This window comes from Sinocyclocheilus rhinocerous, unplaced genomic scaffold, assembly GCF_001515625.1.
Source record: "Sinocyclocheilus rhinocerous isolate Xijiao unplaced genomic scaffold, SAMN03320098_v1.1 scaffold1874, whole genome shotgun sequence".
NCBI lineage: Eukaryota > Metazoa > Chordata > Actinopteri > Cypriniformes > Cyprinidae > Sinocyclocheilus > Sinocyclocheilus rhinocerous.
In genome coordinates, this window is record NW_015626862.1 from 169,756 (window position 1) to 186,634 (window position 16,879).

At 39.5% G+C, this 16,879-nt stretch overlaps 1 protein-coding gene across 3 annotated transcripts in view; it reads right to left on the reverse strand.

The window, feature by feature from the left end:
* LOC107716448 (transcription factor HIVEP2-like) overlaps window positions 1-16,879 on the reverse strand; it is a 78,632-nt gene that overhangs the window by 46,294 nt on the left and 15,459 nt on the right. The window contains exon 1 of one of the 3 annotated variants that reach the window (XM_016522920.1): window positions 3,993-4,148. The exons of the other annotated variants lie outside the window; for them this stretch is intronic. The gene's annotated coding sequence lies outside the window, so the exon portion shown is untranslated. Of the gene's footprint in view, window positions 1-3,992; window positions 4,149-16,879 lie in introns of those variants that run through there. 3 annotated transcript variants of the gene reach the window in all.

The following is a 16,879-nucleotide window of genomic DNA, read 5'->3' on the forward strand; positions in this document are numbered from 1 at the left end:
TATATATATATATATATATATATACACCAAAAAAATTATACAAGCCATGTCTTTTAGTATGTATATATTTTAGTATACTCACAATAATATACTAAAGTAAATAAAATTATAATATGGGAAATAAATTGAAAAATATGAATCCAACAGGAATAATTAAGAAAATATTTAACCAAATTACGGTGGCTACTGGCACTGATTACTGAAAGTTTTAGTGAAAATAAAAAGGTGTTTTAAACGGGCCATCTGCTTTTCAGTTACTGTAGAATAATATAATGTAGTATAATAGAATAGAATAGAATAGAATAGAATAGAATAGATTTCACCTGCAGTTCTTGTATGTTGTCAATGTAATGTACTAATGGAAATAAAATAGAAACAGGAAAATAAAAGGAATAATATGAATGCACTAAAACAGAAATTGACCAAATAGAAATTATTATTATACAGGTGCATCTCAATAAATTAGAATGTCGTGGAAAAGTTCAAATACACGAGTTTCACAATTTGAGTTGAATTACTGAAATAAATGAACTTTTCCACGACATTCTAATTTATTGGGATGCACCTGTATAGTGAAGAGGAAGCAGACGTCTGCATAATTAATTCAGAGAATAGCCACATTTACTCACGCAAAGGTCAGAGAAGTTAATAGGGGCAAAATGCCAGTCATGTCACCATGGACACGCTGCCTCTCTCCTGTGCATCTCTCTAATGCTGCTCAGGGAGCAGCCTTGACTTTTAACCCGCACTGATGGTCACTACAGAATCATTCAAGAGTGCAGATGCCAAACCCATTGTCAGGAGCCAACAAAATGTGAAGATATTTCATCGCTATCTGTCAACACATGACAAAAAGGGACCTCTGTGTCAGCATAGAGATTCTTGGGAAAAAAAGGAAATCGTGCAGGAGGAGCAGGCATGGATGTGGTATTGTCTCTTTCAGTCCTCTTCAACAGAAGGAGGAGCGCTGTGGAGCAAGGTCACCGAGGATCATTCAGGTGTACAGGTGGCCTCCTCCTGCCATCTGTACCCTGTGGTTCTCTATTCATTTCAGACTTTTTTGTCTCGAAATGGAGCTGCCTTCAGCTTAGCTATTGAATGGTGGAATTTATCATCAAAACACCATTTTCTATACTTCTAAGAAATCAGGTCCTTAACTGTAAATGGTTGATTCTAATCAGCATGCGAAGATGCATAACATCCATTTCTATCTGGAAAGGGAATGAAAATGTATCATGATTAGAAGGAAAATGCACACTATTACTAATGTGTGAAAATGAGTGGCGAGCCTTTCAGCAGAGAAATTGTTTCATTAAAGTAAACCGTGAAAAGAGGAAGTGTACAAAGACAGCAAATGCAGGAACACTGTGTAGGACACACAAAAGAAGACAAGGTCAGATGCTGAATGAAGTGCCGTTCCGCTGTACTCTTCGAAGGCTGAAAGAATCTTGATGGTTGGTCAAATATTTATCTAGCATTTTTATGGTTTTAAAGGAACACTCCACTATTTTTGAAAATAGGCTCATTTTCCAACTCCCCTAGAGTTAAACAGTTGAGTTTTACCGTTTTCTAATCCATTCAGCCGATCTCCGGGTCTGGCGGTAGCACTTTTAGCTGTAGCTTAGCATAGATCATTGAATCTGATTAGACCGTTAGCATCTCGCTCAAAAAAGACCAAAGAGTTTCTATATTTTTCCTACTTAAAACTTGACTCTTCTGTAGTTACAAGTGTACTAAGACTGACGGAAAATGAAAAGTTGCGATTTTCTAGGCCGATATGGCTAGAAACTATACTCTCATTCCGGCGTAATAATCAAGGAACTTTGCTGCAGTTAATCCAGAGAATAACAATTTTTTCTGAGACCGAGAGAAACCGAAAGATGAGTCATCATTTAAAAGCAAAAGCTTAGGGCAGCATGATATATCAACTTCCAGTATGTCCTTCAGAGTCTTAGATGCCTGTTTCCAGAAATGATTAACTTCAGGGCAATCCCAAAACATATGTCTATAGGTTCCTATAGAGTTTCCTGAGCAGAAATTACAATTGGAAGATGAAGAAAGCTTCATTAAATATCGTTTCCTAGGAGTGAGATACATCCTATGAACCATTTTGTAGTGAATTAATTGATGATTAGGATTTTTTTAAACAAGTTTAAGATTGGCCCATATTGAATCCCAACAGTTATCATCAATGCTGTCGTAATATCTTTCAGTGTTTTGTTTATGTCACGTTGGTTATGTTGATGGAAGTTAGCCTATTTTCAGGCGCTGCGTAATATCATTGCGCTTGCTGCACCCATGGTACGGCAGCAAAGTTCCTTGATTATTACGCTCAGTGTTACCTAGGCAACTAACTGAAATAAATAAGTTTAAACTGAAGTACAAAAATTACTACAACTGAAATAAGAAATAAATTAAAGCAAAATAAAAATATCAAAAGAATTACAAAAAATATCGAAATAAATAAAATTACATAGAAAAAAGCCTGTTATTAAATTAATGTCTCCCTTTGTGTTGCACAAGAAAAACAAAGTCCTACAGTTTGGAATTACATGAGGGTGAGTAAATGTTGACCTTTGAGGTGAAAAAAATCTTTAAATTCTTTTAAAATTAAACACTAAATTAGGAAAACAAAAACAGGAGATCACTTCCAAGTACTTCTGGAAGCAGAGATCTATATGTGTTACACATACTGTACAAACGAATCCAGAAAAACAGGACTTTGGACTAATCAAATAATGGCAAGCAGAAAACAAACAGTAAACATTGCAGTGCCCAACCCTGGACACAATTACTTCCTGTCCCATGCCAAGACAGAGCAATTGATGAAGCGGGGTCTGTACCTGATTGTTGTGCACGAGGGTCTGTTGTAATCCCGTGAGTGCAGCAGGAGCAGGCTAACATCACATTACTCTCGTGCTCACGGACGGACAGAGCTCCCACTCTGATTGGTAATTGCTTTCTATCACACCGCCAGGTCAAAAGGATCCGCGGTTGTAGACACACTTTAGATGTTCAGAGCCCAAGGGGAAAAAAACGTACACTCTAAACAAACAACGAAACGTTTACGTAAACCAATCTGTACACAGGAAACACTTGATATTTCTCAACACACGTCAAATGGGGCTTTTCCTGAACCCTGTCACAGAGACACCTCTCCGAACTACAGTACAGCAGACGAATCCGGAACGTGAAGTATTTGTGAATGGAAAATGCAGCACACTTGGCAGGAAGGACCATTCCACTGCTATCAGACAGACGTATTACAATTCTTTAACTCTACACAAGCAGCCATACAACAAGAATACGAGGAGGATGTGCTCTCCTGACCTGCATCTCAAGGTCGCTGTAAACGTTCAGCATTTCTGAATGGAACTTAGTTGGTACATTCATATAAGTTTGAGTTTTACTCAAAAGAAATCAATGCATCTTTAAACTGGTGACTTTTAACTAGACTGGGATACATGCGTCCATGACATTCTACTGGTGTTTCCCTGCATTATTGCCAGAGCCTTCCCTCACATAATGAATTATGCCATGCTGATAAGGCACCGCGACTGAGAAGGGAACTGACATTCCTTTGCGCACAGACGCTGAGGATGCATCAGTATCAAAGTCTAACAGCAATGTAACCTCAACCCCGTAACAACAAGTGCACCGTCAGGAGAGAATAAATGCAGGAGAATGGAAAAAGAAAGGGTCATGCACATGAAAAAGATTCCTAACAAAAGCAAGGCTATATCACTGTGGTAATGTTACGGCAGCATGCGAGCAATACATGGAAAACGAGCAAGCAGAAACTCTGTCACTGACAGCTTGCTGCAGCCCATGGAAAACAGCTAACACACGCTCCTCCGCTCCCGTGCCTGTCCTCGCGGTTGCATCAGCCCCCCGTCAGTTTACAAACACAGGATATCATCTCTCTGATCAATGCTAGACGCATTGGTAGAGACAACTCAAGAAAGGGAAAAAAAATGGATTTGTCAACCAACCTGGCTTCTCAAGGTCCTTGGTCATCCACAACATTCCGCCGATATCAGATTCCCCTTGTCCATTCTAGGAGGTCAGGAATAAAACGCCAGCCAGCCCCAGCCGAAACTCCCATCAATCAGAAGGCTCTCGCTGATAGAGCGTATACTAGGAGACCTACTGATGTAAGCTAGTCACCAGAGAAAATACCCAGTCGTGACGCATATCCAGGAACAAAAATAGCATTGGGGCCCCTAGAGGGATTATACAACAGACTACTCTGAGAGGTACTTTTGCAGTGCCTGCTCTTCTGGGCTTCGGTGCCTTTTTAAATCTCTAGAGCTCGGAACACAAATACTGCAGATGGGTCAAAGGACTTCACAAAAATCACAGACAGCCTTTTGAATGCTTGCGTGAGCATTTGTGCGTAACACAGCTCGGGTCTTATCGGACAGTGCTTTGATTGCAGTCTGGCCTTGGTGCCTTTGACCCTGGGATTGTCCACAGTGTGTTGTGTATAACAACATGGTATCACCACTCACCCCTCCTTCCGCCACCTCCCGCAGGGCTAAAAATAGCTCACCGGGCTAATTCTTACAAAATCCCTTTATAGATTCGCTTTCACCAAGCACTCTCGGCCAGGCCCAGACACTGATACGTTTAGCGTTTAGATCACGCCATGAAATTGTGTCTGTGTGAGCATGCGTGCATTTAGCAAGGGTTATTTCACTGTAACAGAACAAACTGTGACATTGGACAGGTGTGCACTGCGACAATCCCAAAGAGAGAAGATCTTACGGGGGAACCAGGCTGAGACTTCCGGCCACCCCCTTCACCGCAGAGAAGATTAATTCTAATTTATGCTAATATATTTACCGCCGCCACACTGTCTTGAGTGACAGCAATACAGCCCTTCTGAGGGTCACCTGAATGAGCTGTCGGATCAAGAGTTATGGCCACATCGGCCCACAGCTGCGGTACCATTCCAGGGAGCATTTACTCAACCTGTGGGATGGCATCAAGCTGTCAGGAGTCACCGTGATAATGACCATCCCGGTTATCCCAAAGATGAATCAGTTAATCACATCTGCGAGCTAAACATACACAGCTATTCAGCAGACTTCTGCCCTTACCGTATAATCCAATTTACACAGCTAAATATATTTGACCAGGTCTGACCTCTGGAGAGTGACTCGGTGATTAACCGAGAATCTGGCCAACTAGAAGCCAGGATCCCCTGTGACATCGCCCACTCAGAGACACAGAAAATAAGAAACACTATAAGGACCCAAACCGGTTCCCTGGGTGTTCTCACTCACTGTCTGAACAAGTCTCTCTGTAAACAACTCTGGCTGGTTTAGCTACTAATAGATCTCCAATAGGGCACCACATTTAAATGGGTCGGTAAGAAAAAAACTTTTAGATTTTTTTTAGATTTATTATTATTATTATTTTGCTTTCAAATATTAAAAAGATACGATTTCCCACCGCAAATGAAAAATGACCCATATTGCAAAAGCGTGTTGTACAGGTGGAAAGGGATTTCCAGATATTGATATGTTTTCTGTAAGATCAGGTGGTATTCACCATTGGCGAACATTATAAAGGAGGCCATCTGCTAACTGTGGAGAAATAAAGAGCAGGCTTCATCTATCTTCCACTGTTTTGTTGCACAAATTAATTATTCATCCGCTATATGTGGCCATATGCATGCAAGCATACAAATGTACACAAATTCCTACTAAATGCAGTAACACATAATAGTGCATTTCCTGCTAAACTAGGCAGGTAAAGCTTCATTAATATTTAACTGCTCAGAATGTGATTGCACTTGATCTAAAAACAGCGTCAGTCCACATTCTGCCTACATGTAGGTGTCCCTCAACCCAAGTCACTGCTGATGAGGCAATGTGCTGAGTGTGAGAGCAAATAAATAAATGCTATCCATGCAGACAGGTACAGGCCTGTCTTGTTCACAGTAATGGTCAGAGAAATGGTCTAGGACAAGATCTAGGGCAGAATGGATGTCTGGCTGTTTTTTTGCATCATACTCAGTAAGTAAGCAGCCTGACAGGTCTGTGGCTAAGGGACAATAGGACAGGAACAAGATCTCAGCTGGCATTAGTGCTGAATGAACAAGTTTAATGGCTGAGGTGAGGCTCTGGACCTTTGCCAAGCTGTGAGCACTCCTCTAATCAGCAGGCCGCGATGACGGGAGGGACTCGAGGGAAATGAAGGATCCTCCCATCACCACAGTATCCTCTGCTTACCTCACCGAACCCCCAGCTGGGATTTGCCTTTATTTTTCCCCTTCTCAGGGAAGTTTTCCTCTCTTTAATGACACATCTATTGCACAAACTACCTTGAGAAGTGACCTCACTGTCCTACTACCACATTTTTTTTTACAGACCCAGTGATTTAATTAGGAAGTTTAATTCCTCAAGTATACATTTACTGCATCAATAATTAAAGGGGTGGTTCATTGCGATTTCACTTTTTAACGTTAGTTAATGTGTAATGTTGCTGTTTGAGCATAAACAATATCTGCAAAGTTACGAAGCTGAAGTTTAATGCCTACAAAAACGGCTTGTACGGCCTACAACAAGCTACTTCCCGGGTTCGTGACATCACAAACCCAGATAAACCCCGCCCTCGGGAAAAGGCAGCAAAGGGGGCGAGGCCATGCTGCACAATCAAGCCTAGAAAAAAAACACTGAACCACCCCTTTAATATTAAGTATTGCTGGAAGTATTGCTTTCCCATAGAGGTGTACAAGAAAGACAACTTCTGATATCTGTATCAAAGCGATTTTATAATAATACTTAATAATTAAATGTTTCGCTGTAACAACATCTTGCATTACACAACTGCCAGCATTGTCTTTAAATCTATTCGTGGAGCTGTAATGAAAAAAAAAAAAGAGAAAAAAAATTTAGAAATGAGGGATGTTTTGTTTCCATGCAATGGTGACAACAGAAGTGTATGCCTTCAGGAACCATCAATCCTCCAGAGTGGGAATTGTCAAGAGCGTGTTCAATTGTATATATAACTAAAAAAAGTAGCGTAATCAGCAGGGTACATCCTGAAATCACTTCTCCTGAGCCTGTTTTACTTTACCAGTCATTCATTCACATTTGCTGGAAGTACTAGGACTGTGAAAAGATGCTAAAAAGAGGGAAAATCATGCAATAGTGGATAACTAGAGCAGAGAAAATTGGGAGGCAACCTGTGCTGGGTCTCATTTGTAACGCTGCACAGTACTTTCCATCAGATCCTTCAAGCACATGCGAACAGGGCACAGCCAACTGCTCGAAAACAAGAGCTTACGCACACATAAATGAATCACACAATTAGGGCATGTTAACATGTTAAAAGTACAGAGGGGTTTACAGATTCAGTAAGTGATTAACCTGAAGATAGTCTGGAACTGAGCCAGTGCATCAAAATCACAGCGGTATCCAATTAACACGAAATCTCACGCCTATCAAATGTTAATAATGGGATAGTTCACATTATATATATATATATATATATATATATATATATATGTATGAATATAATATAATATAATATATATATGTATGTATGTATGCACACACTCATTCATCACAATTGTGCACACTAAAAACAGCTTATGACATGATTAAAAAAATAATTTGCATCTTACAACTTTCAGGCTAAATGTCCTATAAATAAACTGCCACATTCCAGGCTCAAGCGTTCATTAAAATCTACATTAAATTAGCTTTTTATTCAACATACTGCAGGGTCGCAGTCACAGATTTCTGACATCTCACTTCAGGCCTTGATGAGCCGAGCACAAATTCATGTCAGTGTTCCATTTGACCTCTCAACCCCGGCGTGACTCAAGCCAGGAGTGATTTTCCTAGGAGGCCCGGCAGAAGTTCAGGGGGGTGCGTGTGTGTAGTCTGACAGGCCATGCGCAAACGCTGATGAAAACAGTCACTCAGCAGCCATTCCAAAACAAACAGCCTCTCAAGCGAGGGCTGCACAATTGCTCACTGGAGTGCGAGGCAGTGGCTCACACTCTGTGCACCATCGGGGACCTGCTTTCTCCTGTTATGCAACCCAGGAGCATGTTTTCCTATCTGTGCCGCTCCCCAGCAGCGGTCTCCAATTTTGCCCTAAGGAAAAATACTGGGGAAAAGAAACCTTGTGGAGCGAATACCCCTCTGAGCATAGTTCCCAGAGCACCTCTCTCAGCAGTCTGTCATTCCATAGGGTTCAAGTTGCCCCGCTGCACCTGTTACGTTTAAATGCGAGTGGGCAAGGCCACCCCAAATGAGCCCACTTGCATGCAGTATCGGTTTACAAAAATCGCCCAGACAAGCACAACCAATTTTAGCCCTGGCCCTGAGTCAGATCAGCTGGCTGATGTTGGGAATGAACACTGGGGGCTTCCCAAACTGAAGACCCCTGTTGCGTCCACTTTCCCTCTGCTTCCCCAAACCAAAACACATTGTGGTGCAGGTGACTCAGCCACTGCCCAGAGTGAGAACAAGAGTTCTATTAAAGTGCACAGCAAACAGATTCGGCCTTTGTATATGCCGCCTGCCTCTTATTCAGCACCCAGAACCGGATGCAGTCCACTGGGGCATGGAAAAAGATCTTAGATTGGGGGTAATTTAAGAAATTATATTTTTCCACTTCAGAACAATTACTGTGAATAGAACATTAGCAGCTGAAATGAACTCAATTGCTCTGACAACACGTTTGAGCTACATAAGAATGAAAAAGAAACGTCAAGCACAAAAGCTAAAGGCACTTTAGCTGCATTTTTTTCATCAATTCTCACGCATCAGACTCTCAATTTTATAGCAGTTTAGAGTATCTTATTTGATCTACATGTTTTCATAACTGAATTTAAGCTATTTTCATTCTTCAGTAACAGAATGCATTATATGCAGGGATAATTATGCTTATGACTGAAAAATAAATGTTAATAAAATAAAACTCAAATGTTAAATTCAATGTTTGCTCTGTTCATCAAAAACTTCTAGAATTACAATCCAAAAAATCCAGAAGGGTAAATTAAGTACACCCTTTTGGTAGCGGTTTTGTTTTTGCCTCTATTTACACGTTGTTGGTGCAAAAATACAGGGCTCTAAATTCTTCTGTGTGGCTAGGTTGTGTAATATTTAGAATTGGCATGAAATGCATAAATATGTAAATGTGAATGCAAATCTATCTATCTATGCTTTGTTATTAAAATTTAAAAGTTAAAAATAGAGATACAGTATTTCTTTGAATTTCAGTTTATTTATTACTTGCATTCAAATTCAAATTGCAAGTATTCATCATGTCTGCTTTGGTAAATTAATCCAGGAATTTAAACTGAATTTAAAAGGCATTCTCAACTCACTTGTGAATGGCTTACAACCCTGCTGTGTGGCAGGTCTAAACTTGGGCCTTGATCCTGGATGAACAGTAGGGCACATTGAACATATTGTTGGTGTCTAAAAATATGCTAGGATGTCCCGTGAATGTCCCTGAAGGGCTCTGGAACATTATCAGAGTAAGTGCATGAGCCATTCATATTCTCTAAATGTACACAACTGTGACATCTGCATTGCAAGAAAAAAAATTACACTATTTCTGTTCTTTTAGCTTCAAAGATATCACCATGATACCAGTGTAATATAAAAAAGTGGTAAAAACTAAGACCAGTGGATATAAAAACTGGCTGGACAGGTAGTTAAAAATTGTAAAGGTCCAGCGGGATGATTTATTCCAAGTCTAATGGATTTGTAAGCAGAGAGGATAGTGAACATGAATAGTTTCCTGAAGAAGACGAATAAATGAATTTCTGTCAATGAGCTGGGCTACAGTATTATCGGTCACTCTGGAAATGCAATCCACTCACGCAGCGGTGGCCTGGTCACAAACACCCCCTTCGAGCACCCCCCAGATGCCACTATCATCTCGGGCCACTGCATCGCAATCAGCTAGCAGTTCAAGAGTGTCTGTTTGCTCCAGGAAACAACATTCCGTGACATTATTTCCTGCAGTGCAAAACAAACACAACCATCAAATTTGCCTTGTAAGACTTTGTAAAGGAATGACTCAGTTGGGTGTATCTGTGTTAACTCACATTACATTACAATATCACGGCCAGGTCATGACACGCTTAACTTTCCAGTTGTAAACTACACAAATGTTCCTCTCCTGAGGGGTTATTATGTTGCAGCCCGTTTCCAGTCAGATATTTGTAAGCTGGTTGCCATGCCATGAGCTTGTTAACATCTATTGTAAACCTCTCCACTTTTGGGAAAAGAAATGACTCATTGAGGCTTACAGCAATTACTCCAACAATCAACAAGACCTGTTGGTTTATAAAGAACGTCGTACTAGAAAACATCTTGAATTGATCTCTCATAGAGAGTTTCTGACAAGCTAAATCATGCTCAACAAAGAAAAGAAGCCAACTATACAATGACTTCAAAAACACATTTGCTTTTATGTTAGCAGAAGATCTCATGTACATTAGTAGTTTATCAGGCCATTGTAAGACAATAAAGCAATCCGAAGCAATTTCAGTTCACTTTTTGCAGGAACATTGCGCAAGCTACATTAAAGTGATTATTACGTTTTTAATATGGATATTTTTCTTACAAAAACGCATCGATTCGCTACAGAAGGCCTTTGTTCACCCCCCGGAGCCGTGTGAGACACTTTAAAAAAAATAAAATTAAAAAAAACTTTTTTTTTTATGGATGGGCGCTTTTTATTTAACTTATTTTGGACTGATTCATGCAACACCCGCTGAGTGGCATTAAACAGCTTGAAAGATCAAAGACACTTTTTAATATAACTCCGACTGGATTCGTCTGAAAGAAGAAAGTCATATACACCTAGGATGACTTGAGGGTGAGTAATTTATGGGCTAATTTTCATTTTTGGGTGAACTAACCCTTTAATTCTTCGGCAGTCTTTACTGCTCAAGAAACATTTCTGATTATTATCAATGTTGAAAACAGTCGTGCTGCTGAATATTTTTGTGGAAACTATGATCTTTCAGTTAGGCTAATGGTTTGATCTTGAGATTAGCTTTGTGCACAAGTCAATAAAACTCATCTTTCCATTTAAAAGAAAATGATATAAAATGATAACGTACTGTTTGTTCAACAATACATTTGTCTCTATTTGACATACTATCAATATACTTAAAGAAATGGCTGAAAATTGCAGAAATGTGCTGATTTCTGAAGGGTCCTGAAACACCAAAGTTTTTGCGTGTCATTGTGTGAGGTCCCATGAGACAGCATGCACATGGGTGGGGCTAACTCAACACTGGCAAATGTTATTGGTATGCAATAAAAAATAATGTCAGGGAAGTAACAAATCACTGAATTGGTTAAAATAATGACCTGAAAATCTGATTTTCTCTTCTTTTAATTTGACTTCAGAGTTGAAAGTGGGCTTAAAGTGTACATGGGCTTAATGGGTACACTTACCCTAAAATATTATTTGATAATTATTACCTTTTACAGCCTTTTGATTACCAGCTCGCACTTTGACTGAACTGATAAAGAATATGAGCTGTATCTCAACCAGGTTAATAACAGCAGCGGTTACCCCTCAAGTTGCCTCATATCTCCAAACTGAACATAAGCTTGTACTTTCTTCTTGACACTAGCACTCATCTTCAGCTACAGGATGGGACTCTGAAGAGCCTCCCTCTCCAACATTCAACATGAAATATGCATCCAATTATATAACGCATTATATAATGCATCCAAGACATGCTCTGCCATGCTGTGTGCAACAGCTAATTAAGCCATGCATGGCAAACACAACAGAGAGAGCATGGAGCTGCTAAATTTAGGTTTCTCCCAGAGCCCATCCACAGAACAAGAGATACATGAACGGATGCCCATTCCCTCACCCAGATCCGCATCTGACATCACACAGGGGAAAGATCCCGAGCTAGTTTGGGGGAGCGAAATACAGACCTGCAGCACTGGGATGCAGAAATAGAGGAGGACAAGAAGGTAGGGAGGGAGGGAGGGAGAGAAAGAGATAGAGGAAGAGAACATCTATCAAGGTTGCAGCATGTGCTTAAAGCACACCCTCAGCCAGACGCGGCAATATATTCAGAGATAGAGGGGAAAAAAGGTGTCAGAAGGAAAAAAAAAACATGATGAAGTGTAGGCAGAAAGGGAGTGTGAGAAGAAGGAGGGAGTAGTAAACGGGTAGAAATAGGGTTGAAAGTGGCCTTGATGCAGCATAGTGACGGAGAGAGAGAGAGAGACAGAAAAGTACACCCCAGCTGTCTCACTTCTCTGCTCACAGATCCAGGGTCTGTCCCAGCAGAGGAAATCAATTCACCCTGCCACTGCCAAGGCTTCCAGTGCTGTGTATTTACACAAAGTAGATAGTCTAAGTGCTTCCCTCAGCAGGATATTTGTAAAAAGCCAGACTACTATTCTCTTTTTTATTCTGGCTGTGCCAATCCAAGATTGAATATATGTAAAAGCAATAACGACGATTTTACACATGCTCTCTGAGGGGTTCACTGGGAGCCACGTTGCTGCATCTAGTTATGGTAAACACAGCAAACATTTCTATGTCCTAAACTTTTCCCTCATCCCTACCTGAATCTTCAAAACATTACACACTGTGCTGCAAACTGGCAGCCTGTGTCAGTGTTAAATGTCGGATAAGAAACCTTCAAACAGCCCTGCATAAATGTATGAAAAGGAACCTCAGCAAAACTGCAACAATCGCTGACAGGATTACAGTCTTGAGCCCCGAAATTTGCTGCTTCAATATTTATATGCCCTGACAAACCAAAGTAGCCTTTAGGGACTCATTAAAATCTCCCCCGAAATTGCATCTTCGATACCTAGGCCATAAACCCAGACCTAGAGTGTGTCCGTCTAAACACAAATAAAATAAAATAATAAAATAAAATAAAAGTTTCTGCAGTGGCATAACTACAATGAAAAAAACCTACATTTATAGGTTTCTATTATTTACTAATATATAATTACCCCTCATTTAATGCTTTAATTTAATTTAATTAATATCATTGTATTTCTTTTTTAAATAATTTATAATTTTATTTCATTTAAAGCAAATAATAAAATAAAATAAAACAGAATAAAATAATGCAATAAAACAATTACACAGTGGTGCAACTACAATCAAAAAAAGCCTGTATTTATAGGTTTCTATTATTTACTCATATATTATTAGCCCAATTTTAATGTTTTAATTTAATTTTAAACACTTTATAATTTTATTTAAAGCAAATAAAATCATTAAATTTAATTAAATTTAAATATGACTACAATTAAAAAAAACTATATTTGTTGGTTTCTATTATTTACCCATATATAATTAGTCTTCTTTTAATTCAGTTTAATATATAATTAGATTATTATTTTATGTACAATTTTATATAATTTGTAATTAATTTATAAGCAAATAAAATAAAATAAATAATTCCAGAGTGGTTTGAGTTTAAAATCTAAAATGCCTAGGTTTATAGAAGGTTTCTATTATTTACTCACCTGCATGCTATTCCAAACCTGTATGACACAGGCAAATGGAAAAATGTACTGGTCATCAAATTATTTACATGCAGGTTTGTAACAACATGTTGGTGAGTAACCGATAACTGAATTTTCATTTTTGGGTGAACTGTCTCTTTAAATCATGAGCAACAAAAACAGTTTGCCCAGTAAGGAGGACCACTGAAGCACAGTATCCACCAAACTGGCATGCCACCACAGACCACAGTTCCTCAACACCATGGAAACCAGCAGCACAGGAGAACGGATGCACTTGCGATTCTTGGATGGGCTGTAGGGCAAAAATTAGAAGGTGAGATAGGAGACTAGCAATGTCAGTTTAACAAGGCTGCCAAGCTCACAGATGGGATGAGGAAACCGACAGTATTGAGATAAAGTGAAACCCCCCTCCTGCCACGCTACCGGTGCAGCCCTGCCAAGATCCAGTCCTCCAGGAACAGCGCCTCGAGTCTCACTTAAAATGTTCCTGCTTTGCCACACAATTTGTTTTGGCCACAGGGTGACTGGAGGGAGAAAGTGAGCAAGGGATGGGATATTTTGGTTCCGAAAGCTTTTAAATGGATGTCATACTCGCAGGTTGCAATTTACAAGTCAGTTTTTTTACGTTGTTCCTCCAAAGCTTTCAAAGCTAGAAAATCTTGTCAGGGACGCCTTGTGACTAACATGGTTTTGCATTAGGCCTGCGCACCTGACATTTCAAAGGAACAGAATTTCACAGTGTTTGCACTTGCACACACAAACGCACACAGATGCTTGCACAAGTAGTCAGCAGAGAGCAGATTGTCAGCTCAGGCAGGAAGCTGAGTGTATTCAGCATGGGCTGCTGGGAGCACCAGAGACCTGACACTGTGGTAGCTCACACTTCCTTAGCCTTCCCAGTATGTTGTGTGTGCATGTGTGAGAACGCGTGTGTGTGCGTGCACCAGCAACACCTCCTCTCACTCAACAGCCCTACATCACACCACATGTTGAGCAGGGGATAGCAGACATCACTGACATCACACTGAGCAGGTGGCTACCCCTCTCCGAAGAGGAAACCAAGATCAGAAAGTCGTCAAGCTAAATGAGTATGATTCGCTAAACGAATGTGTAATCTTCCATCTATCTCACGACCACAAAAAAAAAAAAAAAAAAACTTTTGAAGCTTGGAAAGTGATCAAATACTGATTTTTACCATTGGGTTTTGTGTTTTGACTATGAGTGTCTCATCTCTACCATATAACTAATATAAAATGTCTCAGTCTCAGAAGACACGAATAAATATTAAAATAAATTATATATATTCAGAAATTATTCAGAAATTATACATTTATATATAAATATAAATATATTAAAATATATAATGTTATATATATACACATGTTATATATACTCAAATGTTTGGTAAGATTGGTAAGATTTTTTTTTTTTTTTATTGTCTTTTTTATCAAAAATACAGAAAACTGTAATATTGTGAAATAGTATTATCACTGTTTTCTATTTTAATATATTTTAAAATGTAATTTATTGCTGTGATGGCAAAGCTACATTTTCTAAGCGACCATTACTTCATTCTTTAGTGTCACATGATCCTTTATTCTAATATTCTGATGTTTTGGCAGCAATACTTATTTTTTGAGAAAACTGTGATGCATTCATTGTTGAATTTATTAGCATTATTTATTTGAAACAAAAAACTTTTGTAATATTATTTATGTCTCATTTGATCATTTTAATGCATCCTTGCTGATTAAAAGTATTATTTAAGTATTATTATTTTGAATAGTAGTGAATCACGGTTTCCATGAAAATATTAAGCAGAAGAAACATTGATAATAAAATAAGAGAAGAAAAGAAATGTTTCTCGAGCACCAAATCAGCATGTTAGATTGATTAAATAAACATTTCTTATTATTATCAACATTGAAACCAGTTTTTGTGGAAACTATAATATGTTTTTTGTCTTTACTGATAAATAGTCTTTACTGCCACACATTTATTCCTGAATGAAAGTATTAATTTGTATTAAAAAAATCGTACTGACCCCAAACTTTTGGCAGCACTTAAAAAAACAAAACAAAATGTGGTTGGTCAGATGGTCTCTTCCTGTTTAAGTGGGCAGTTCTTGGCCAGAATTAGCTGCAATGTGGACTAGACTTTACGTCACAGTCAAAAGTCTGGCTATGGAAGACTAGGCTGGCATAATGCTGTCTCTCTTGAAACAAACCATGCTAACGGGGTCAGCTGTGAAGACAACCAGATGGATAAAACAAAGTAAACACTCAAATAATGGCAAAATACTGATAACACAGGTCTATTTTAACTCATCACATACTTCACATCACTGGTGTTTTTTTGGTTTTTTTTGGCTGTCGGTGTAATAACGTCTCTGTTAGCAATGCTTCCTGTCACACATTGGCCCAGGCAAGCTGGTTGATCATAGCGCTTGAGCAAAACAAAATGCCACCGTTTCTTCCACCGCACGAAGAAACAGTCGTTCACAGCCAAAAGCATTTAAAAAAGCATGTCATGAAGCATAGTTACCCCCTCCCTCGTCTTATTCAAAAGACTCCCAGCTTGCTTGGTGGGCTCTCAAAGCAGGGCATGTTTCAACACATGTCAAGTTGAGGGCTCATCTCTTTTGCTAATATTGTCAGTGTTTTTATTTCTTTTTCTCAGAGAGACAGGGATCAATGCGCCGAGACAGACAGCTCCGGTCTTTGAAGCGGCGTGCGCCGCAGATACAGCGAGCGGTTGCACTCGTCAGAACTTATGACACAGCGTTTGGAGCCGCAGGCTGCTGATCAAGGGATCCAGACTCAAAGGAGGAGGTGGAGTGGCGGCCCTTCCCTCCCTTCCTCTGTCCTCCTGTGATGAAGAGGAGCTTAACACAAATCAAATGCAAAGACTCAAAGACATATGCATCAGTAGCCAGTGCATCGAAATGCCTCAGAAACATTCTGGGCAGCACTCCAAAAGTTTTGATACTTCAGGTTTGTTTAATTTGTCAAAAATTAAAGTGATTTAGAGCTAGAGCAAAGCAGTAAACATGTCTTGACCATATGGGGGGGGGGGCAAATGAACTATTAGCGAGCGGTTGCACTCGTCAGAACTTATGACACAGCGTTTGGAGCCGCAGGCTGCTGATCAAGGGATCCAGACTCAAAGGAGGAGGTGGAGTGGCGGCCCTTCCCTCCCTTCCTCTGTCCTCCTGTGATGAAGAGGAGCTTAACACAAATCAAATGCAAAGACTCAAAGACATATGCATCAGTAGCCAGTGCATCGAAATGCCTCAGAAACATTCTGGGCAGCACTCCAAAAGTTTTGATACTTCAGGTTTGTTTAATTTGTCAAAAATTAAAGTGATTTAGAGC